Consider the following 24,182-nt stretch of genomic DNA (forward strand, 5'->3'; position numbering starts at 1 on the left):
CAGAGTTCCTGGTTGAGCACAGCTGGAGGAGGATAACCGCAACACCTCAGCCACTTCTCCTCCCTGAAGGGCAGCCACTTGGTCCCTGCTCTGCTCTTTGGGCCCCCCTGTGCCCTCCCTAGGTCTGCATGTGCAGGGGTGCCCAGGCAGCGTGTAGAAGCCAGTCCCAAAACCTCCCCGCAGCCTCTTGAAGCGGTGGCGACCCTGGCTCCTTGCTGCCATGCAGTGCTTGTTCAGAGCAGGAAGCAAAGTTGACAGGGAGGATGTGGCTTCCAGCTGCCAGAATGTTGGGGATCATCCCTGAGCTGGAAGCTCTGCTGCTTCCCCTCCCCTCCCTGCCGGGCAGCTGCTTGGTCCTGTGCCGCTGTCTGTCCCTTGCTCCCAGGCTCCTGCCCTTCCTGGGGCTGTGTGCAGAGGTGCCTGGGCAGAATGCAGTGTGAGGGTGGTGAATGGGAGCCGGAGCCGGACCCGAACCTTCCTCACAGCCTTCCAGGAATCCCTTATCCATGCCTTCTGGGGTGCGGCGGAGGCAGGGATAATGGATTGGGGGAGGGTCTGGAGCACACTGCAGTCCAAGCTCTGGTGTTGCACTTCACCACTCTGCAGCCGGCAGCAGCCAGACTGAGGGGGTGTGTGCGTTTTTCCTCTAAAACCTACATTTTATGTCATGCTTCATAATAGACAAATAAAAAAACCAACCAAACAAAAACACCTTAGAATTGCAAAATGTCATTTTAATTGTTTGACAGACCTGGAGACTGATGTTCTAATTAACCTCAGAACAGGTGCACATGGACATTTTCTTGCCAATATAACTCCACCTAAAGGTAGAGAGCCCAATTTTCAGGTTAGATGGTAGTTCAGTATACAGGTTAGATGGTAGTTCAGTATAAAACCTTCTCAAACTGCTGTCGTTCTACTGAGATACCCAACAAAGGAGCTAATTATGCAGTTTATGTACTTGTATTCCTTATAGGCTCCTGAGTCCCATCGATAGCACCATCACAGTTAGGAAGCAGGGTGGGCAGTAGAATTTCCCCACCGTGCAACAAATTAATAGGCCTAGAGTGTCGACACTTTGGGATAGTGTTACTTTGGCTTGGGTCTGTACACTGCAGTGTGGATGCCAGAGCCCAAGATTTGAGTGTGGGTCAGAGAATCCTTAATCTAGGGTTAAAATGCAGTGTAGATATGAGAGATTTACCCTCACTGATTGCTGACTGTATCTTGATTCATCCACCTTAACCCCCCCCATTGGGGATACTGCAGACTGTATGTGTTATGTGCTATCCAGTGTCAAAATACTAACATCCCCCTATATTCTGTATGGTACCCCCGATGACTATTAACTGAATTTTCAATGCTCTGTATTATTTATTTTTAAACATTTTCTAATAAAATTTTAAAACTGTACTTAAGCCCATGATTCCCTGATGGGTCAATTGACTCGAGTCCTATTAAATCTAGGTTTATGTTGTTGTGTAGACATACCCTAAATCAGTGGGCCCCCAAACTTTTCCTCTCATGCTCCCCACCCACCTTAGCAGTAATAGAATGTGTCTGCACCTCCCCAGGCTGGGAGTGGAGCCGCAGCCGGGAGCAGGAGCTGGGGGCCAAGAGCGGGGTTGGGGACAGAGAGGGACTGGGTGGTGCTCCCACTCCACCCCCTCATGGGCTTGTCCTGGGCCCCACTCCACCCCCTTGGACATTCCTCCGTGCCCCCATATGGGGGTACGCCCCACAGTTTGGTAACCACTGCCCTAAGTGTTTCTGTAAAGTATTGAAGGAGTGGCTGGTGCCAGCAGGCAAGTGTGACAGTGTCACAGACCTAGGTACTAGGGATGTAAAAGGTTAACCGGTAAGCGTTACGAAAATGCATATTGGGGACGTCTAATGGTACGGGTGTCAATTGCTAGTCATAAAAAACCAAATCTTTACTTTAGAGAACAAGCTGTCCATGAAATTGCTGGGTGATTAAGTAATATGAACTCTTTATAGTGAGCTTCTTCCATACAGTATTATGGATGCACTTATGTCAGATTAGGTGGTTCTCCCTATGCAAGGGAAAACTGCAAAAGTGGGAAATAACAGACTTGTATAGGAGGAACTCATCTCCCTATATTACTGGCCTTTTACTTATAATATATTAAACATTAAAGATCTGCATTCATGAGACAAAAGTTCCTTGTTCATCCCACACATGTAAACTGACTAGTCTTAGATATATAATGTTGTATGGTATACGTCTCTCTAAATGGTGAAATCAGTGGTGCATCTAAGGTTACAAGTTTGGCTGGAGTCCACACTGAAACCTAGTCTAATACTGTTCATGCTGTAAATACTGTAGATAAGAACTTTTCACTTTATTTTATTGAATTTGCGTAATCTGTCCAATGAAGTATTAATTGCTTAGGAAAGTGAGATACCAATACTTGAGCAGTTTATTTAGCTGTGTAAATTAATCTGACTGGGGGAGAATATACTGCCATTTTATTGCAGCCAAATAAGGATGTATCAAATATGGACTTGACAAAGTCATTGAAATTTAGTAATACTTCGTAATTTCAATTTTTCTTCAAGTGCTTGTTCATGTCCATTCTAATGTAGGTGTGTGCTTGCCCTGAGTACTGCCGCCGTAAAGCTTTTCCCTCAGTGGTATCCGTCGGGTCGGCTCTGGTACCCCTTGGAATTGCACCCTCATAGCGTCGCTATAGAAGGCCCTGCTTCCCCTTCAGTTTCGTCTTACCGCCTGTGATGGTTTCTGGAACTTCTGTTCATCCTTGTGTTTGCGCAAGTACTCTCCTCAGTGGACTTTTCCTTTTCCTTTATATAGTTAAGGATAGTAGTTAGAATTTACAAATTAGTGTTACTTAGTAGTTAGACCCCTAGTTGTTGGGGTTATCCCTTCTCTGATACTAGGGCATGTGTGGGTCCCTGGGGTTTAAGGTGTGTGTGGCTTGCCATCAGCCCATGCCTGCTAGTGACCCCCATTTTAGTTGCCTTAAGTGCTTGGGGAGTCCCACCTGCAGAGCAATGTAGGATTTGTAAAGAGTTCAAACCCCATACCATAAAGGACAGAGACCGGAGACTTAAATACCTCCTTATGGAGGTGGCTCTCCATCCCCCCTCAGAGCTGAGCCACACCGAGTCAGCACCGAGCACTTCTACCTCAGTGAGAAGTGCACCGGCTTCTCAGAGAGACAGGCAGTGCAGCTCGGCATCTTTGGCATCAAGGAAGGGACTCTTTGTCCGTGTTCCGGGACTCTCGGCACTGCCAGGGTTCTCTGGAGGAGGCTTATGCCTCAGTGGCAACACTGCTCCCAGTCATTGGTACTGAAGAAAAAGCAAAGGAAAATGGACTTTAGGGTAGCCCTTGAATCCTTTAAGCTCTGGAGCTAAGATGTGCCCTCAAAAGAGAGGTCCTGGATGGTCTGCTGCACTTGGTGTGGAAGGCTTGAGGCCTGCAACCATGCGTTTCTGCTCATGACCACAGCCGAACCCATGGTCTGTGTAGCAGAATCTGCCCCATCCAATGCCACTTGGAGGGATGCTTTCACAACTGGTTTACCTTTCTCGAGCAGAGCTGAAAACTTGGCCCTGGATTACTGTGGCAGCAATTCCTTGAACTTGGTCATTGTTCCCCAAGAATTCAAATAATGGTGGTGGTTGGTTCATCTTGAGTTGGAGACGCCTCGTGGAGTAGACCTTCCTACGAAACAGATGTAGTCCCCCATTTAAGCCCTTAGCAATATGCTCTCTACTGTACTTGTCCTGGAAGGTAGCCTTCCTGGTGGCCATCACCTTGGCCAGAAGGGTCTCTCAGATTAGGGCCCTTAATTCAGAACCTCCATTCATGATTTTCTTCAATGACAAGGTCCAAATGTGCCCTCACCCAGCCTTCCTCCCGAACGTGGAGGAATTCCACAATAACCATGCTTCTACCAAGAGCCACATGTCAATAGGCAGGAACAGCGGCTTCATTCACTAAATGTTAGGCAGGTGCTGGTGTTCTACATAGAAAGGATTAAATTGTTAAAGAAAACTACTCAGCTTTTCGTGGCGGTGGGAGACAGGATGAAAGGTCTCCCAGTCTCAACCCAGAGAATTTTTGTGGATCACTTCTTGTATCCGTACGTGCTACTACCTCGCAAAAAGTCCTTGCTTCTGCCCTGACGACACATTACACAAGGGCACTAGCGTCTTCAGCTACATTCATGACTCACGTTCCCATCCAGGATATCTTAGAGTGGCAGTGTGGTCTTCAGCCCATGCTTTTGCAACTCGCTATTCTATCACTCAGCAGACCAGAGACAGTGCTGGATTTGGCAGAGTGTTGCTGCAGTCTGCTTGTCGTTGAATTTCAAATCCTCCTCCTACATCTGCTTGGGGGTCACCTACATTGGAATGGACGTGCGCAAGTACTTGAAAAAACGGTTACTAACCTTCCATAACTGCTGCTGTTTGAGGTGTGTTTCTCATATCCATTCCACATCCCACCCTCCTACCCCTCTGTCAGAGTTAGCTGGCAAGAAGGAACTGAAGGGGTGGTAGGTTGGCAGGGTCCTGTATACCGGCGCTATGAAGGCACGACTCTAGGGGGCCCCAGAGCTGACCAGAGGGATACCACTGATGGAAAAACTTCCTGGTGGCAGTGCTTGAAGTGAGCACACACCTACATTGGAATGGACATGAGCAACAGTTCTCTTAAGAACAACAGTTACGGAAGGTGACTAACTATTTTTTACTTCGCTTTTTTTAGACATCATGCATATTTGACTGATGCATTATTTTTGTAAATACGCAAGTGAGGTGGCACAAGGTACTGTCTACAGTCAGACCCTTTAAAGGGTATTATGACTTTTTAAAATATGCACAGTAATAAGTTCATTAAAGCTTTTGTAAAACCAGAAACAGATGAGTTGATTATTCTCCTTTATATGTTTACATCTTCCCGTTGCTCTATTGATTCCACTTTGTGTTGCCTTTATTTCCTTCTCCCGTTATGTCTCTTCTATGCTTGGAACAATTTCTATGTACCATGCAATCTCCCTCTTCAAAGTGTACATCTTTTCATAATCTTCAATTCCTCTGTCAAAACAATTTGCTATAACTTAAAGAAACAAAATTGTACTTTCAGAGACAAGCAATCTCAATCTTAATATGTATAAGCATTCCATTCCATTTGTTTTATCTTAAGAGGGGGGAGGGCCTGATCTAGAAAACTTTACATGAGAAATTCTTAGTCACGTGAGTAGTCTTGGCTTCATGGAGACTATTTTTATGAAAGATTGCATTGTCCTTGGGATTGGGACCTTGTCGGTTATTTCTTTAAGGCTCTGTGCATGCTTTTTGGTACCACAATCAAATGTAAGATTTGTGTATAGGCCTGAATTTCAAAAAGCAGATTGAATGCTTAAAGCTGTTATATCCCCCAGGTTCTATGGTGCAGATAACAATATTTTTTCTAGTTTGTTCTGTGTGGTAATTTCCTCCAATTAAATGTCAACTATTTGTACTTTTGATATATTTGACTGGTGCACATTACTAGTGTTGTCAGAGTAGGACAAAATTCACATTTCTCGTTAAAAACATTGTGTTTAACAGAAACCATTGGAAGGGGAGACTGATGACTGAATTTATTTGTTTCTACATGAAAACTTCTGCATATTAATTGAATACAGTATAGATTCTCACTCTTGGCTCTTGTGCCTAAAAAGATCTATTTTAAGTGCTATGGATCAGGGTTCAACTGTCTCCCATCATGCAATTGAGCTATTGGGAATCCAATTCTACAGCTTGAGAAACTGAGCACCTTGAGCAAAGTGTTCCTTTTTTCCTTTGAACGAAAGCAATTTTTCTTTAATTTTTCACTTAAACATTTAACATACTGTGAGGGTGAGGGGAGAAAACGGAATTCTGGAAGGAGAATGATTTAATCCATCAGGCTTATACCCATACTTCATAGGGCCAGAATACTATGTATTAGTCTGTGTTGTGTCAAGACTTTAGACTGAGATTTGGCAAAATAACCATTTTTGACTACTTCCACTGTTTTAAGGCATATTCCTAAATATTTCAGACCATTTGGGAGTCAAGATGCTCCTTCATTTCAAAGGTTCAATTAAGACTGTTCTCCAGTAAATGACTTCTGTGGAGTCAGAACACAGTATTAATTAAGCTTTCTTCCAGTAGGATGGTGGTAGTGGTGAAGTATTTCATGACTTGGGGTATATCTACACTACAGCCGCCACAGTGGTACCGCTGCAGCGGTGCCACTATAGTGCCATAGTATAGATACTTCCTACAAGGGGTTTTTCCATCAATGTTTTTAATCCACCTCTCTGAGAGGCAGTAGCTAGATCAGGGATCGGCAACCTTTGGCATGTGGCCTGCCAGGGTAAGCACCCAGGCAGGCCGGGCCAGTTTGTTTACCTGCTGCGTCCGCAGGTTTGGCCGATTGCTGCTCACACTGGCTGCGGTTTGCTGCTCCAGGCCAATGGGCACGGCGGGAAGCGGTGGCCAGCATATCTCTCGTTTGCCGATCCCTGAGCTAGATAGATGGAAGAATTCTATACCGGGAGTAAGGTCTACCTATCTATATAACTCAGGGCGCAAAATTGTTCACAGCCTTGAGTGATATACCAAGTTTGATCTAATTTTTAAGTGTAGACCAGGCCACAGTGCTTCAAGCAATTACTTGTCTTCCAAGTTATTACACTGTTTGTCAAAAAGCCTTCTGCTTTGAGAAAATGGAGGTGAGCAATAGTCATCATTTAGAACAGGGGTCTCAAACTCCCAGCCTGTGGGCCATCTGTGGCCCGTGAGCCTCTCCAATGTGGCCCACGGGGCTCCAGCAGTTTTGGGGCTGGGTCCTCTCCCTTGGCCACACCTACTGCCCCCGGGCGCTCCCCCCTCGGGGACCCCAGCAGCGCAGCGGAGCTGAGCGGCAGCTTCCTGCTTGCTCCAGTGGCTGCCGGCCCCTCCCTGCAGCCCAGGGGCAGGGTGGGGCTGTGCCTCCGCACGCTGCCCCCTGCCCCGAGCGCCCCTTTGGCCAATGGGATGCTGCAGGGGGCAGTGCCTGGGGGCAGAAGTGGGTAGAGGCCCCCCAGCCTGCCCCGCCTTGGAGCCCCAGGTAAGCACCACACCCCCGACCTCTCCCAGAGCCTGCACCCCCTCCTGCCCCAAACTCCCTCCCAGAGACTTCACCCCAATCCCCTACCCTAGACCTTCTCCCCCACCCAAACTCCATCCCAGAGCCATAGGCAGGTAGGGGGTGGAGTTTTTGAGGGATGGGTTCTGGGCGGCATGAGTGACATTGGCCCGCTGGGAGGATTTGAGGGCTGACACTGGCCCTAAAGTAAATGGAGGTTGTGACCCCTGATTTAGAATGTGTATTTATTTGAAGTGCTAAGAATTATTGAATTATTTGACGTTCTAGAGAACATATCCCTTGGTCACCCATGAATGCATGCATATATATTATATATACACACGCTCTTGAGGGAATTCTGCACCTCAAAATTCTGCACACAATATTTGAAAATTCTGCATATTTTATTTGTCAAAATAACACTATATAATCATGCCAGTTACAATTATTTTGGTAATTTATTTCCAAATATCTGTCAGCAAGTATTTGTTACTATACAGACTCTCCACCAAAACAGATTCTGGTAACTTTATTTGTCCAAAAAAAAAAAAAAAAGAGATTCCTTACTAGGCATATTAATACAGAACTTTGTGTAATTCATTTAAATTACAATACAGAATGGTGTTTCCTGCACAGAAGCAATGCAAGTTACCAGTCCACCATGGCACTAGAGCAGCCGGCATGAAGACAGATGACTGTTCTGGCACCACAACGGCCTCTGCTGGGCAAAAGGTGGAAGTGTAGCACTTCTTAGGTAAAATGTTTATGTGGGAAAATACAAAATTTTGCGAGACAGAGGAATAATGGCGATGTGGGAAGAATCTGAAGAGAAACCTTTCATTTGGAGCAGGGGTGGGCAAACTACGGCTCCCAGGCCAAATCCAGCCTGCCAGTCATTTTAATCCAGCCCTTGAGCTCCTGCTGGAGAGCAGGGTCTGGGGTCCCACTGCGGTGCTTCAGCCGGGGAGCAGGGTCGGGGGCCGCTCCATGCGGCTTCCAGAAGCAGTGTCATGGCCCGCCTCCGGGTCCTACATGTAAGGGCAGCCAGGGCGCTCCGCTCATCATGATTCCCCCACCCCAAGCGCCGCCCCCGCAGCTTCCATTGGCCAGGAACCGCGGCCAGTGGGAGCTGCAGGGGCAGTGCCTGAGGACTGTAGGAGCTGGAAATGGGACATGCTGCTGCTTCCAGGAGCCACTAAAGGTAAGTGCTACCTGGAGCCTGCACCCCTGAGCCTCCCCTCCTTGCCCCAGCCCTGATCCCCCTCCGAACCCCTCAGTCCCAGCCCGGAGCACTCTCCTAAACCCCAAACCCCTCATCTCCAGAGCCCGCACCCCCAGCCAGAGCCCTCATCTCCCTCCATCCCAGCCCGGAGCTCCCTACCGCACCCTGAACTCCTCATTTCTGGCCTCACCCCGGAGCCTATACCCCCTCCCACACCCCAACCCTAATTTTGTCAGTATTCATTGCCCAACATACAATTTCTATTCCCAAATGGGGCCTTTGGGCCAAAAAGTTTGCCTATCCCTGGTTTGGAGGCATATTTTAAAATTATATATGAAAAGTAGTCAGACTTGATTTGTGTGTCCTTTTAGATATTTAAAGACCTACAAAAGACTTTAACAAAACTGGGTTCATGTCCATTTTTACTTCCGTATGAAGTAAAAAAAAAAAAAAAGGCCCGAGAGGTGTATGGTGGTGTTTTTCTTTTTTAAGAAAACAAATTGTTGGGTTTTTTTACTTTAGAAAGCTTAAGTTAAATCTGGTGTTTTTATTATTTTGCTGAATGACCTGTGGGCGGCATAAGGGGTGTTTAGTGTGTGCTCTTATAGTTTAACTGAAGGGGGATGGAAATGTTTGTTTATTAAGACATCCTTAATCTGCAATCAAGATATTCTTAATCTGTTTATCAAGATGTCCTTAATCAAGGAAGTTGTTAGATGTTTAAAAGCTTTAAACATTCTCACTGAAAATTCCTTCCCTTCAGTTGCTCAGCTTTCACTTTCTGGGTTCTTGTGTCAGTTTAATTAGTTTTCAAATTATAGAATCTTCCAGCCTAGGCAAAACTTAAATTTTTAATTAAAAAAATTAGCAGAAAAAAACAAAACCTTTTCATACTTTATATATCCTAAAATACTGGCTATTACTACATTGGCTGATTACTTTTAAGTGAAATTAAGACATATGTCATTAACTTAATCTAATTTTCCAGCCCTATATAGTACTAGATTTTATCAAATTCAGATTAATTAAGTCGGTCAACTGTAGTTTAAACAGTTCTTCAAATGCACTGTTTTAGGTGTAAAGTATCCTCCAAATATTCTCCAACTGTTCATGCCCGGAAGTGGGCTTTTGTATCAAAGTATATGCATTTCAGTACTACTGGATTTGAGGAATTAAGGGACTTAAATGCAAAAAAACTTTCGCAAAGGTTTGGTTAAAGCAAGCGCCATTGTTTGTTTAGTAAAATGTCTTTAACTCTACCTTACATGTGTCAGGCATCGTGTTGACTAAAGCTCCTTGTTTATATTTTCGGCAGACATGACTTAAAAAAATTTGTCCTCAGCCTTTTTGGAAAGTTGAAATTAACAAAACTATGTTTTTTTTGGAGGGGGGGGAGCTGCAGATCAAGAGGAAAGTGAATAGTACGTTGCTTAATTTTTGGTAGTAGTTATATTTGAATGTTTGGGCTACTAATTCAAACTTGATAAAACCTTCCTTTTAAATTTTTGAATCTCCACTTTTCCATCTGAATGACATCTTAATCACATGAATATATATCAGATGCATATATCCAGTTGGCTAAAATGCGCAAAATGCCCTGGCTATATATCTTGACAGTAATCCAGGTTTCCTAATTTTCTGTAGCATTGAACATCCTTATGCTCAAGATTTGTGTTGTCTCCTGTAAGAGAGATTTTGCTGACTCCATGCTGAACTGAAGTTGGAATTCAGTGGTAGACTCAAGTGTCCATATTGGCTTGTGGTTAATATTAACTGCCCAGTCGTTCACTACTGAGAAAGCAGATTTGCATGAATTTTGTAATTTTCTGTCAGTGTTCTGAATAATAGCTGTAAAATGGATCATTGTGGTAGGGGAGGCATATTCACTCTGATGTTTTTAGGGAAAGCTCTGAGCATCAGTGGATGCACTTGAACTTGTCTACAGGCTCAGAAGCAGCATTTCATTGGTTCACATTTGGAAGATCATCTATGCAACCACAAGCTAAGTTCCCTCTAAGCTGCACAGCTGCCTATTAAGCCCTGTGCAGGGGCTTAGGGCTGTGGCAGGGAGAGATTTCTCTCCCCCAGCGTGGACCCGCCCTGGTGTGGAAAGGCACCCCTCACCGCCAGCCCCAGTGCAGACCCGCCCTGGAAAGCAAAGTCATCCAAATGTGATTGTAACTGGTTCTGTCATTTAGTAGTTTTTGATGCAAGCACCATACAGTATCACATACAATTTCCAACAACATTGAAACCAGTTGGATTAGTAGCATAAACAAAGATTCAGTGAACAGAGCCATCTTTATAACATGTTTAATTAAACTTACTTCCAGAGGCTTAATTAAACCAGTCTGACATCCATTACTATCTTTTTGACTTGACAAAGTGTTTTTCCAGCATTTGCCACTTCCTGATACTAACTGGAAACTGAGCTTGGAAACTACATAGATTACTAAAGCCTTGTCCAGACTAGTGCCTTTTTGTAGTGGGCTAGAAATATCTCCTCATTGCACTACTCCTGGTAGCAATGGTGGGAAGACTAATGTAGGTTGGATTGAGGCATCTGTCAGCATTTTTACCTCTGTCATCTAATTTTGCTCTGAGCAGGTTTAAGACTAGTGCTCTACCTTATTAGTGCTCTTCTGGTTACTACCACTGTTACTATTTGCAGTGATAGAGGATCTGAAGTTAGTGTAAATATAGCTGTAACAGAAAATGATATACCTATCAATAACTTCAATTTGATTAAAAGGTAGAAATCTTGGTAAGAGGGGTTACTAATGCAAAAAATGCTACCTCTGTAAGACAATGAATTTAACAGCTGAAATGGGTGAAGAAAATCACCCAGCGAAAGTGGTAAGAGGCAAAAATGGACTGAGTCTACTGTAGTGACTAGACCCTCCTAATAAGCATTTGAAAAGGAATGGAGGAACCAAGAAGTCTCTTAAACCAATTTAACCAAGAAAATGGGCATAAGAGTAGTATCTTAAAAAATTGAGATGGATATCACATACAAGAAAGTGGTAACTTTCCCACAAGTGATTGTAGAGGAAAGATAGTCTTGTATAATAAATCAGAACTGGGTAAACATCTTTGAACAGTGTCAGGTATATATGACCAAGGACTGGTGCAAGGAGGAATTGGAGAGACCCTTGAAGTCAAGGGAGGGAAATTAATTCCTGATATGTAGTCTCTGACAAAAGGGTCAGAGTAGACTGATGCGCAGGAAATATCTTGCAAGCTGCCCCAAATATATGACAGTGGGAGAAAATCTCTTGTGAGTGATAGAGAAGGAAAAAGGGTGTTTTGGAGTCCTATCTATAGTTTAAGGTTTTGGTCAAAGGGTTCTTATTCCAGAAGGCGTCACAATAAGGGCTTCACTATGAAAATAACCTCAAGGATCAGAAAGGAGATGATTTTAAAGAGGTGCAGGTGACAGCAGATTCTAGCATACTGACAATCCAGGGAGGTCTGAGTTTGGCTTAACAAAAGTGGCTTTTTCTCTAATTTGCTTGTGGTAACAGAAAAGACTTTGAGAAACCAGTGAGGAGATGACACATTTTCCAAGCTTGGGGAACAGAGAGAGGATTCTACAGCGACAGTGTAAGTGCTGTTCTATACTTACAACTTCTTATCCTGTTTAGGGGTATTTAATATTGTATTGTATGAGTCTTAAATCTGCCTTTAAATTAAGAAAATAAATTTAGAGTGTGACAAGTTACTTACATATTATTTGCATATTACAAGGGAAAGAAACGTACTTCTGATATTAAGAATGTCAGAGGTGTAAAGGCTTTGAACAATCACAGCAGAGATTAAAAGATGAAGGGAAATAAAACTTGAAAGGGCTTTGGGGCCAGAAAGACATACCAAGGCGATGGTATGCTTTGGCATAAAATAGAGCAGTCCAATGAATTCTTTCTCCTATCCAAGTAGTAGTTGGGATTTCTGCTCCCAGTCTTCCCACCCTTTCTGCCAGAATCTGAATTCTTGGAGGATGCAGCTGGGGGAAGTTTTTCGTTACTTGTGGGAATGTCTCAGCATAACATCTATGTGACATCTCCGCATCTTGTGCAATGCTCTGCTGCATATAGTGTTAGAGCAACTTGCCAAATACTTGAAGTAGAGGCAAGGACCATAAACAAATAAAAGACCATTGTAACGGGTTGGATCACAGAAACCCCCATGGGAACTGCCAACTGATGTGCCAAGACTACTTCTGACCCTGCTTTCCCTGCCAGTCTGGGACTCCAGCCCCCCGTCTTGCTGAGCCAGACATGCCAGTCTGCTCCAACACAGACACAGGATACTTATCTTTAACACTCAGATGCCCAACTCCCAATAGTCTAAACCCCAAATAAATCCGTTTTACCTTGTATAAAGCTTATACAGGGTAAACTCATAAATTGTTTGCCCTCTATAACACTGATAGAGAGATGCACAGCTGTCCCCCTCCCCTGTATTAATACATACTCTGGGTTAATTAATAAGTAAAAAGTGATTTTATTAAATACAGAGAGTAGGGATTTAAGTGGTTTCAAGTAGTAACAGACAGAACAAAGTGAATTACTAAGTAAAATAAAATAGAACACGCAAGTCTATGTTCAAGAAAACTGAATACAGATAAAACCTCACCTGTTCCAGTAAGCTTCCTTTTACAGACTAGTCTCCTGCTAGTCTGGGTCCAGCAATCACTCACACCCCCTGTGGTTACTGTCCTTTGTTCCAGTTTCTTTCAGGTATTCTTGGGGGTGGAGAGGCTATTTCTTGAGCCAGCTGAAGACAAAAATGGAGGGGTCTTCCACAGGCTTAAATAGACTTTCGCTTGTGGGGGGAGACCCCCTCCTCTCTCCTATGCAAAGTTCAGCTCCAAGATGGAGTTTTGGAGTCACATGGACAAGTCACATGTCCATCATGACTGAGTTTCTTACCAGCCAAGCCACATTCCTGGGAAAGCGCCGATGTGGATTGGCGTCTTCAAGTTCATTGTTGTCCTAAGTGGTTCTTGATTGGGCATTTAATTTGCACATTTCTTTCTCAATAGAAATCAAGCAAGTATACAGCCAATATTCCTAACTTCAAGTACAAAAATGATACATGCATATAAATAGGAGGAATGTATTCAGTAGATCATAACCTTTACATAGATATGTTGCTTGGCATATGTAGCATAAAACATATTGCAGTTATATTATATATACATTCATTAGCATATTCCCACGAAGCCTTAGGGGGTACAATGTCACAACCATACTACAAACTAATTGAGAGTTCACCATGAACACAATTATTTTTGCATTGTGTTTATGAAGGAGGATGGGTGTAACCACACTTCAATCGATTTTCAGTTTCCTGTTGTGAATACAGTTCTATCTAAAATTTTAATGATGGTGAAGTGATGGTCTCACAAAAGAGATGTATAGGAAATTGCTAAAGTAACGCGGTAGCGTGAGACAAAGTTGAACTTGACATTATTTACACTAGCCTCTTTTATTGCGAAATCTTCTACCATTGCACTTTTACTGGGGCACTAGTGTAGAGAAGTAAGTGTTTTTACCTCCATGTTGTTTACTCAGAGCAGGACTAAATGACCAAATAGAAAAAATGCTAGCCACGGCTGTTGCTTGGCTGCGCTTGGAAGTGAAGGCAGAGGCAAACACCTCAGAGAGGTGGTGCTACTCCAAAGGATGTTGTTATAGCTATAAATTATGGCCTTGGATAAACATCCTTTAAATGCCCAAACTAACAAGACATAAAGTTAACTTGGTTTTTGTCCTTTCCAATTAAGGGGGAGAGTTTTTGATTTTATGAGCTGCAATTGTCTTATCTAACTTGGATAGTACCTAGGAATGTCGTTTTCTCCTTCCTGATAACATACAGGCTTGCGTACAGCATATATGTTCGTCTTGTGTACTTAATCTTTTCTCCTCCCTCACCCTCCAATAAAAGAGATTGTGTTTTGGCAGAGGGAGACACTGGCATAGCTGGCATAAACTGGCCACAAAACAGCTGTCAGTTTCCTCAGCAGGAACAGAGCTGGCTTTACCATTTTTATGTCCCTGCCCTCTAGGGGATTCAGGGGGTGAAAAGATGTGGTTGGTGTGTTCCTATACTCCTTTTATTACCTAATAGCACAACAGTCCAAAGGGCCCATTGCAGTAAAGGCAGCCTTCAGAGCTGCATTCACCTATGCTGTGGGTTGAACTACCCATTGGTAAACTCAGCATTTGGGAGGAGCAGACAAACTCCCCTTCCATCTCTGTACCTGGCTCAGTGCCAACACAGGGATGAATTTCCTCCACTATCTTTTTTCTTGCTGCAAACCAAGGGATCTAGGTTCTTCTGGGGAGTGCCTCTAAACTAGCTCTTGCAGCCTCTTTTTACAAGACAGATCTGGCTTCCTTATGAGTCTATGAATCTTGTTCTGAAATGAACTTGAAGTTAATTTGTCATAAATCGTTAGTGTGAAATAGAAAAATATTTAAAATATTTTATCTTGTTCTAGGATGTCTTTCTAAGACTATTCAATACTGAATGTAGTCAAATCATGATATATTTTTAACTGCTTACTTTTTTTTTTAGAAAAGGGTGAAGGTGTAACTAGCTCAGAAGACAGCCCTTGGGTTACTCGCAGTATGTAAATAGCTGTCCTGAGAACATAGCCTAGGGTATATAAAGATGAGACTGCATGTACATTCATTGTCAGCTGCAACTTGCATATCTTCTGTGATTTCTTTAAAAATAAATAAATAAATAAATAAAACCAACTTTGTTTTGAAGAGAAAGTGGCTTCACGACTTGGGCCCTGCAGAAGTAAATTCCCTCTATGCCTTCTGATCTGCGCACACACATTTTACCAATTTAACTAAATCTGTTTTGAAATGTATTTAGCTGAATCTGTGTATCTCTCCTGTGTTGGCACTCTTAAATCTGTTTTAGTTGCTTATATCCATTTAGCATAGTCTGAGTGGTTTTTTTTTTGTTTTTTTTAAGTATCCTCTGCTGCCCAGGTGTGCCAGGTTGAAGATCCCTTTGTCCAAGTGGACTGATCTGCGGTAACTGCAATATAGGTCTAAATCTAGGCCATAGGTAGTAGTAATTTGTAGTTCTGCATCATGGGAGAAGGGGAGTATAGGAAGAAAAGTTACTAACCGGAGGTTGGAAGACGGTGCGGTGGGATGACTGTTTCATTGTGTACCCTACAATTGGTTCCCTTCCCTGTCGTATTTGTCGTCTTTGCCACATCCTAGTTACATTAATTTTGCACAACCATTGGATGCCAGATAGTTACTTACATCAGTTGCCAAATCCACTTAGATGGTGGTGTAAACCACTAATGAATACATTCCATAGATTTCAGTTAGAATTGTACCTGTCTACACTCTGGTGGATCAAAGCAAGTTCAATGTAACATGGTTTTACCTATAATGTGGTAAGATTTTTTGGCTCCCAAGGACAGCGTTATATCGAGATAGAGGTGTATTAATAAAATACAAATATAACTTTTCACAGAAAGAGACTTACTACTAGCAAGTCTTAAAAAAAAAAAAGGGGGGGGGGCAAAAGAAGCAATAACGAGGGACAGGAACATGCAAAGCACATTATTTGATTCTGTTCTGTTTAGGTCCGGTAAAGAACAGAAAACTGTAATTATTTTTATTATTGAGTCTGTGAAGAAACTCTGCATAAATAAATTACAATGATTTGGACATGTATGTATGCATATTTATTTGTTTTCCTAAAGTTAATTGAGTATTTTAGGAAAAATTGTCAATGGCATTCTGAGGCCACCAAAAAATTTCGTGAGAACCCTTGGTCTTAGACCCTATGCTTACTCCAAAAGGAAGTTTTCAAGAGTCTATCAGTGTCCATCTAAAAGTATCTATCTGGATTGTGCTAAAAATTAATTTAAGTTTTAAATAGTAAAGTTGAATAGACATTACTTTCATTTGAGTGCATTTTGTGATGCCGAATTCAGTAAGCATCTATAAGTAAGGCTACGTTTTAATCACTGGTATATTTGGTAAAAGTCATGGACAGGTCACGGGCAGTAAACAAAAATTCACGGCCCATGACCTGTCCATGACTTTTACTATATACCCCTGACTAAAACTTGGGGAGCAGCCTGGACACGGGAGGGGGTTCCATGGGTGCTGGGTGTGTGTGCGGGTGCTGGGGAGGAGGGTGCGGCCTGGGGGGGGCTCCCATGGGTGCTCCTGGCGGGGAGTTGTGGCCCGGCCCGGGGTGGGGTGGTTGGGACAGGCTCCCTACCTTGCTCCTGGGAAGCAGCGACCCCAGCTCCATGTGCTGCCTCCACTCCGCCCCAAGTCCTGGTTCTGCAGCTCCCATTGGATGGGAATTGCGGCCAATGGGAGCTGTGAGGGCAGTACCTGCAGGCGAAGGCAACACATGGAGCTAGGAGCAGAAGGAGAGGAGTTTCTGTCATCCTTCTGGGGAGCTGCCCCACCCCCAGGTAAGCACCGTGCCCAACCTTGAGCCCCACTCATACCCAAACTCCTTCTGCTTGGGGAATATGGGGCGAGGGGAGTCTGAGACTGCCCCAGCAGCGGGTGCACCTGGCCCAGGGGCTGCCTGAGCTGCTCAGCAGCCCTGGGCCAGGCACACCGGCCGCTGCAGAAGCCACAGAGAGATCAGAAAGTCACAGAATCCATGACTTCTGTGAGCCTTATCTATAAGTACTCCAGTGGTTAATCTTTTATTATGATATGAATATATTTATCCTGAGTGAGGCCAAAACATCTTATCAGAATCTTTTCCAGTCACTCAGTTTTAGTGTACATAGTCTTGTAATTGGTCCTTTGTGAATAATCTAATAATAACTCATCAGACTTTTACCCTATAGAAATCCTAACTCTCAGGCTTTGTGGTTCCATGATCTTGCACAGAATCAGGGCCTATTATTTGGGGTTCAGTGAACTGTATTTTTCAGTTTGTAGTCAATGTTTGACAAATTTTTATCCAAGAGGTCTGCAGCCAAGAAAATTTATCCTATTCACTGTTAATACTCTGTGTGCGTTTAGGATTTATTCCCACGTTTTTTGTGTGTGTCTAAGTCAACTAGGATTGAATTTGCTGTGATGTGACTGTGTTAATGATGAAGTGTATAAGTAAAAGTATATTAATATTCTGTGTTTTATATATCAGAGCTAGGGATTTTCTGAGGCAGTCTGGTTTGGTGTCTGAAATACACAGGTTGGCTGACCTTGGAGAGGCTTTTTTCCCTATGGAAATGGGGTGCGCTATAACATGCAGATAAGGATGAAAGAAAGCTGTAATTTTGTTTTTCTTTAAAATAAAAAAAATCAAGTTTTTAAATAATACAAATCAGGTTGTGCTATACCAATAGAACTGTAGCTGTTGATGCCCAGATGCCTGTTTCCTTCCTAGGCTCCAGAGTGATACACAAACCAGGAGAAGATAGGCATTTGGTTGTCGTGCAGAACCCAGCGCTGTAGGTGTGATCAGAGGGTGCTGACTAGATCGGGCCCTATTCAGAATTTGTGGGGGAGGAGTGCAGGAAGTGGGGTCATGGTGCCTATCTTACAACTTTTAGCCCAGTGGTTAAAGCACTAACCTGGCACGTGGGAGACCCAGGTTCAATTCCCTCCCCTCTGCCAGTGCTGGGAGAAAATTTGAACAGGGCTTTCCCATCTTTCAGTAAAGTGCTCTAACCACTGAGCTATGAGAGATCCTGATGTATGGCTCCCTCATTCTCTCTTGTTGAAGCTATTCCAGTGTGGATAAATAGAGTGATTGGAGCAGTAGGACTGGACCGCGTGTGTGTGGTGGGGAGGAGGGCGGTGCCCTAACCTCTGTACTGCAGTCATGCTCGCGCTCTCTCTCTCTCTGTCCCAATGACTATATATGTAGCCACAGAGGAATAGTCATTGGACCCGAGAGTGTGTGTGTGTGTGTCTCCTTTTAAATTCAGTGTGCAAAGTAAAAATAGTTATTATGCTGAAAACTCAGCAACTGTTTGTGGAAGATATTTTTAAATAGGGTTTGACTTATACAAATACTAGTTATCCATCGTTGGCCAACTGTTCTTGGTGATAATTAGATTTTAAGTAGTACACAGCAACAAAATAGTCTATTTTAGAAATTGTAAACTACAGTCTTTGTAAAGTATAAATATCGTTGCAAAATGTAAAAGAAAGGGAAGATACTTTAAGGTTATTTTTATTGAAAGACTGACTTTTGAAAGTTTTTCTTTTCTTAGCTAAAAAATAAATTTTGGTACTCTTACTGAGCCTATTTTTTAACACAGACGTTTTGGGAAGCATGATATCAATTTTTCTTTATGCTTATCAAAAACGTAAGTTTATAGTTTTTCAAGTGAAAATCCAAAGGACCAAATTCTGCCCTCCATATTTCAGTGAAAACCATGTATAGATATGAATAAGAACTATGTACAAATATTTTAATGACTGAACTTGGTTCAAAACAAGGATTTTCTTTTTTATGGGCAAAATGCAGGGAAGACAAGATAACATCTACTGAAAAGACAAATGTTCTGTAGATGTTTCAGGCTACAGCAGTTCTCATTTACAACTTCTCTTTGGAAAACTGAGGCCTGGTCTACACTGGCGGCGGGGGGCGGGGTGGAAGAGGAGATCGATCTAAGTTACACAACTTCAGCTACGTGAATAATGTAGCTGAAGTCGACATACTTAGATCGACTTACCGTGGTGTCTTCACTGCAGTGAGTCGACTGCTGCCGCTCCCCCGTCAACTCCTCCTGCACCTCTCGCGGCGGTGGAGTACAGGAGTCGACGGGAGAACGCACGGGGATTGATTTATCGCGTCTAGACTAGACACGAAAAATCGACCCCCACTGGATTGATCGCTGCCTAACGATCCAGTGGGTAGTGTAGACATACCCTGAGAGTTAAAGAATTAAAAATATTGGTTAGGATAATAAAGCTATTACTACACCAGTGCTGTTTAAGAAATTTTGTGACATGCTATGGACAACCTTTTCTGTACAATGAATTAGAAGTGTGGATTAGGAGCAGTTTATTGTGCATTAGTATATTTTGTTGCATGCATGATATTTACATAACTGAAAATGTAGTAATGTTCATATAAGTGTCTAATATTTACATCTTAAAACATTGCAACAATGCCCCATTTTGTACTCTCAGGCAAGGGTTTAATTTCTCTTTATTAGTTATTCTGATGGGGAGATTCCCAGCCCCCCCTTTTGCCACTTTAGGAGTGTTTTTTATAGATCACCTTTAATTGGATTGGTATCCAAGAGACACTCAGTCTTCTTTAAATCAAGCAACCTCCCCAACCGGTTTAGCCATGATAGTTTCCCATATGCTTGTGCATCCTTGATGGATGCTTCCACGGTGGCTGAGAAAAATAGGACAGGATTTTTAAACAAGGCTGCCTTTTTTTGCTTTCAGCAGCAAAATGGTATGAAATTGAACTGATTTTCTGCATTCACTTGCCTCCCATTGTGACTGGAACATGTATCATGTGTCACCATGCGACTCGTAACAGATGTATTTATTGGCTACGAAAATTAGTTCTAATTTACATCCTTGGCTGCTGTAAGTAAATAGAGCCCTGCTTAAAATTAATAGTAATTGGTCTCTAGCTCATTTTAGAGTGTAGGGAGGTTATCTTACTATATTATGAAACATTGAGCAAAACTTGTGACAAATTAGGGCAAGGTTTGAAACAAAAGTACACAGTGTCACATGTTCAACACTTGCCATTTTAAAATTAATAGAGGATGACCGTGTTAAAAAGATGCATTCAACTTAAAAATCACTTCTATTTGAATGTTTACTGATAGTAATTTTATTTTTAATTACAATAAGTGAATGAGAATTTTTTTTGTTCATTGTTTTTACTTGTGTATTTGATAGCAATCTACAAATAACTTTCATTGTCTCCCTATATAGTCAGTTGAGGCCCATTTTACATGTGTAATTTTACTGTCTGAGTAAAGCTACTTGTATGTTTCCAGGATTGGGCCCTTAATTAGTTTCCCATCTGTGTAGGTCTTTCACACAGGAATAGAAGTGAGAAAGATAGGAAAACAAAAATGATTGTAAAACCACAGGAATTGGCCGGTGGTTGCAAGGGTTGCATCAGTATAATTAAAATCTTTTTAATGCCACACCTTAAGTAAACTTCTCCAACTTTTGTGTGTGTATACTCCTATAAGCCTGATTTAAACCAAGGTGAGTGTACACACTCAAAGTTGTAGAAGTTTTAAGTAAGTCTGTTTTAATCTCTTGCCTTTAATTAAAACACTGCAATTTCTGTAGTCAGGCCCTGAAGTGATTTCTAATTTTATATTTAAAATTGAGTAGTCGTGACAACTTGTCCCTTTAATGCACTAGCCTTTCAATTTTGTAGTCATGGATGCAAATCCGGTTGTTCTTTGCATGTCCCCTGTATACTTCCATTAACAGGATGCACTGACCAGATGCAGCTTACACAGTGGAACTCTAACTAGCAGGGCCCATTGGAGTGTTTACCCTCCCCCACTTCTCTCACCATTCCTGAACATTATTAGGGCGAGGTTATAAAAGGGGGCAAGGTACTCCAGCTGCCTCAATTCCTTCCTAACGCAACCGGCTGTCAGTTCAGGAACAAACTTTCAGGCCCTCCTCCTATTTCAGTGCCTTCTGAATAGTTTTAGCTTAGGCTTTTAGGATAGTTTGTGTATATAGTTATTTTTAAGTAGTGTTAAGTTTTTTACATTTACATATATATTTAATGAAGTGTTAGATTCGATCCTTCAGTTTTGAGATAACAGATCTGAATATTAAGAGGTTGGGATTTAACAAATGTAGTGTCTATTAGTGTTTTTGACATCCAGTGTGCATGCTAGCTGCCTGGTGTGTCTAGGAGCATGATAGTCTCTGTCAGGGTGTTCAAGATACTCTGCTTTTATTCTAAGCAAGGATGCTGTGACAGAAGAAACTGCAGGCTATACTAGTGCAGGAGGCATTGGCAGCTGCCAGAACTGATACTTCACTAGTATCTAAGGGTATGGCTACACTGACGAGTTGCAGCGCTGGTAGTTTGCAGCGCTGGTCGTCCAGCTGTGCAGGGCCAGCGCTGCAGTGTGGCCACACTGACAGCTACCAGCGCTGCAGTGTGGCTACACTTGCAGCATTTGCAGCGCTGTACTGAGAGGTGCATTGTGGGCAGCTATCCCACAGAGCACCTCGTCCCATTTTGGCGCTGTGTATTGTGGGAAGGGAAAGGAAGTGTGTGGGTCATTCCGCTTCCTGTTCCAACGCCCCGTGGTGCATCGCTTCACTTCCCAGCAGTACAGTTTCCCCGTCCACGTTTCTAGCCATTGTGAGTGCAGCACGCTTTCTGTGTGAAATGGAGCCTGAGCTGCTGAGGACTTTGCTGATGACTGTCGCCAGCACATCACGTTTGGCAGTTGAGCTATTCCTTCAGCTCCAAAGTGACAGTGAGGAGTCCGACGATGATCTGGATTTGCCTAATGCGGGTGACATGAAATTGCTTGTGGCGGTAACGGAAATGCTCAGCACTGTGGAACGCCGCTTTTGGGCTCGTGAAACAAGCAGTGAGTGGTGGGATCACATTGTCATGGAAGTCTGGGATGACGAGCAGTGGCTGCAGAACTTTCGTATGAGAAAAGCCACTTTCATGGGACTGTGTGCTGAGCTCGCCCCCACCCTGCGGCGCAAGGACACGAGATTGAGAGCTGCCCTGACGGTGGAGAAGCGTGTGGCTATTGCAATCTGGAAGCTGGCAACTCCAGACAGCTACCGATTGGTCGGGAACCAGTTTGGAGTGGGAAAGTCGACCGTGGGAATCGTTTTGATGCAAGTTTGCAGGGCCATTAATCGCATCCTGCTAAGGAGAACCGTGGCTGTGGGGAACGTGCAGGACATTTGTGGATGGCTTTGCAGAAATGGGTTTCCCTAACTGTGGAGGGGCAATAGATGGGACGCATATTCCTATTCTGGCACCACACCACCTAGCCTACGAGTACATTAATCGCAAGGGGTATTTCTCTATGGTTTCCAGGCGCTTGTGGATCACTGTGGGCATTTCATTGACTTTTACACAGGCTGGCCTGGAAAGGTGCATGATGCACGCATCTTTCGGAACAGTGGCCTGTTCAGGAAGATGCAGGAACGGACATTTTTCCCAGACCAAAAGATCACAGTAGGGGACGTTGAAATGCCCATTGTGATCCTTGGGGACCCCGCTTACCCATTAATGCCTTGGCTCATGAAACCCTATACAGGGAAGCTGGACAGGAGCCAGGACCGTTTCAACTACAGGCTGAGCCGGTGCTGAATGACTGTGGAGTGTGCTTTTGGGCGTTTAAAAGGACGGTGGTGGGCGCTTTATGGGAAGCTAGACTTGGGGGAAAGCAGCATCCCTGCGGTTATATCCGTGTGCTGTACCCTCCATAATATTTGTGAAGGGAAGGGTGAAACATTCAGCCAGGCATGGACCAACGAGGTACAAGTCCTGGAGGCTGAATTTGCACAGCCAGACAGCAGGGCTACTAGAGACGCCCACCACAGGGCAACAAGGATTAGGGATGCCTTGAGGGAGGAATTTGAGGCTGAAAGCCAACAGTAGTGTTTTTTGCCTTGCCCAGGAGTGATGTGCACTGGTGTTTTCCTTGGTGTTTGTTATCTTTCACTTTATGCAATAATAAAAACTGTTTCATAATCAAAGAAATCATTTATTTAAAAAAAAGCAAGTACGGACATGGGGGTTGGTTGTTGAACTGTACGTTCAGAGGTTTGCATATGTACTGCCAGGAGTGCTGTGCACCTCAGGATTGTACTGTTGCATGGTGATGGGGGTTGAGTGCAGAGGGTAAGGGTTGTAGTTCTCTGGGCTCATAGGTGACCGTACAGGTGTCGGGGGCAGCTGGTGATGGTGTAGGTAAGAACATGGATGCTGGGGAACGGGACTTGGAGCTGACATTGGTGCATAGGGGAAAGAGGTTTGGGAGGGTGGGGGTTTGGCACGGTAGTGCTCTGCCTCCATTGCTATCAGTGACTGCATACAGTCTGTTTGGCGCGCCATGAGGTTTATAAGCTGCCTCGTGGTTTTCTTCAGCGTCAACGCCTTTCTCCTGCTTTCTGTTTCCTTCCAGTGCTGCATCTTTTCTCTCCATTCCTGCACAGTTTTATTCTCTGTTGCACACTGGTTCATAACTGCCTTCACCAAATCTTCTTTGCTTTTGTTAGGCTTCCTTCTCAGGTTCTGAAGCTTTCTTTCAGTCACTGATAAGACCGGTCCAGGACTAGTCAAGGACACTATAAAAATACAGCAAATGATACATTTTAAGAGAGCCTGCATTGTGTATAATCTGAAGTTAGTTTCAAGTCTCACACTGTAACATTCCTCAGACATTTCAAACACAGCTAGAGAATTCACAGCCTCCCAGAAATGGTAAGTGAGGGTATGGCATAGTAGAAGTAGAAGTCAATAAAACCTGGGAGACATGCTGGGAAACACTCCCTCCATGTCCCTCAGGAATTAAATCTGGGGTTCCTGCCGCGGTTTCCCTGGGCAGGGTGCTTTTTGCTTCATGGGTGCACTGCTTTTTTTGGGCTTTGGTAAAGGCAGGAAGCAAGCAGCAGTTGGGACCTGCACTGAAACACTCCCTCCATTTCCCACAGGAGTTAATACTTGAAGATATCTCCCTGCTGCGGGTTACCTGGGAAGCAAGGGAGGGTCTCCTACAACAATGCGGATTCCGCCCTGGCCCCTATGCAGCTTGCCTGTGTGCAACCATGGTCCCCCCACCCCTCCTGG

At 43.6% G+C, this 24,182-nt stretch overlaps 1 protein-coding gene across 9 annotated transcripts in view; it reads left to right on the forward strand.

The window, feature by feature from the left end:
• The window catches only part of EZH2 (enhancer of zeste 2 polycomb repressive complex 2 subunit), a 110,792-nt gene that overhangs the window by 31,688 nt on the left and 54,922 nt on the right, over positions 1-24,182 (forward strand). Inside the window, exons 1-3 of one of the 9 annotated variants that reach the window (XM_045005448.1) lie at positions 7,768-7,904; positions 11,897-11,975; positions 15,366-15,427. The exons of 6 other annotated variants lie outside the window; for them this stretch is intronic. The gene's annotated coding sequence lies outside the window, so the exon portion shown is untranslated. Of the gene's footprint in view, positions 1-7,767; positions 7,905-11,896; positions 11,976-15,365; positions 15,428-24,182 lie in introns of those variants that run through there. 2 more of the 9 variants (XM_045005449.1, XM_045005447.1) reach the window with 2 other exon arrangements.

This window comes from Mauremys mutica, chromosome 2 (genome assembly GCF_020497125.1).
Source record: "Mauremys mutica isolate MM-2020 ecotype Southern chromosome 2, ASM2049712v1, whole genome shotgun sequence".
Lineage (NCBI taxonomy): Eukaryota > Metazoa > Chordata > Testudines > Geoemydidae > Mauremys > Mauremys mutica.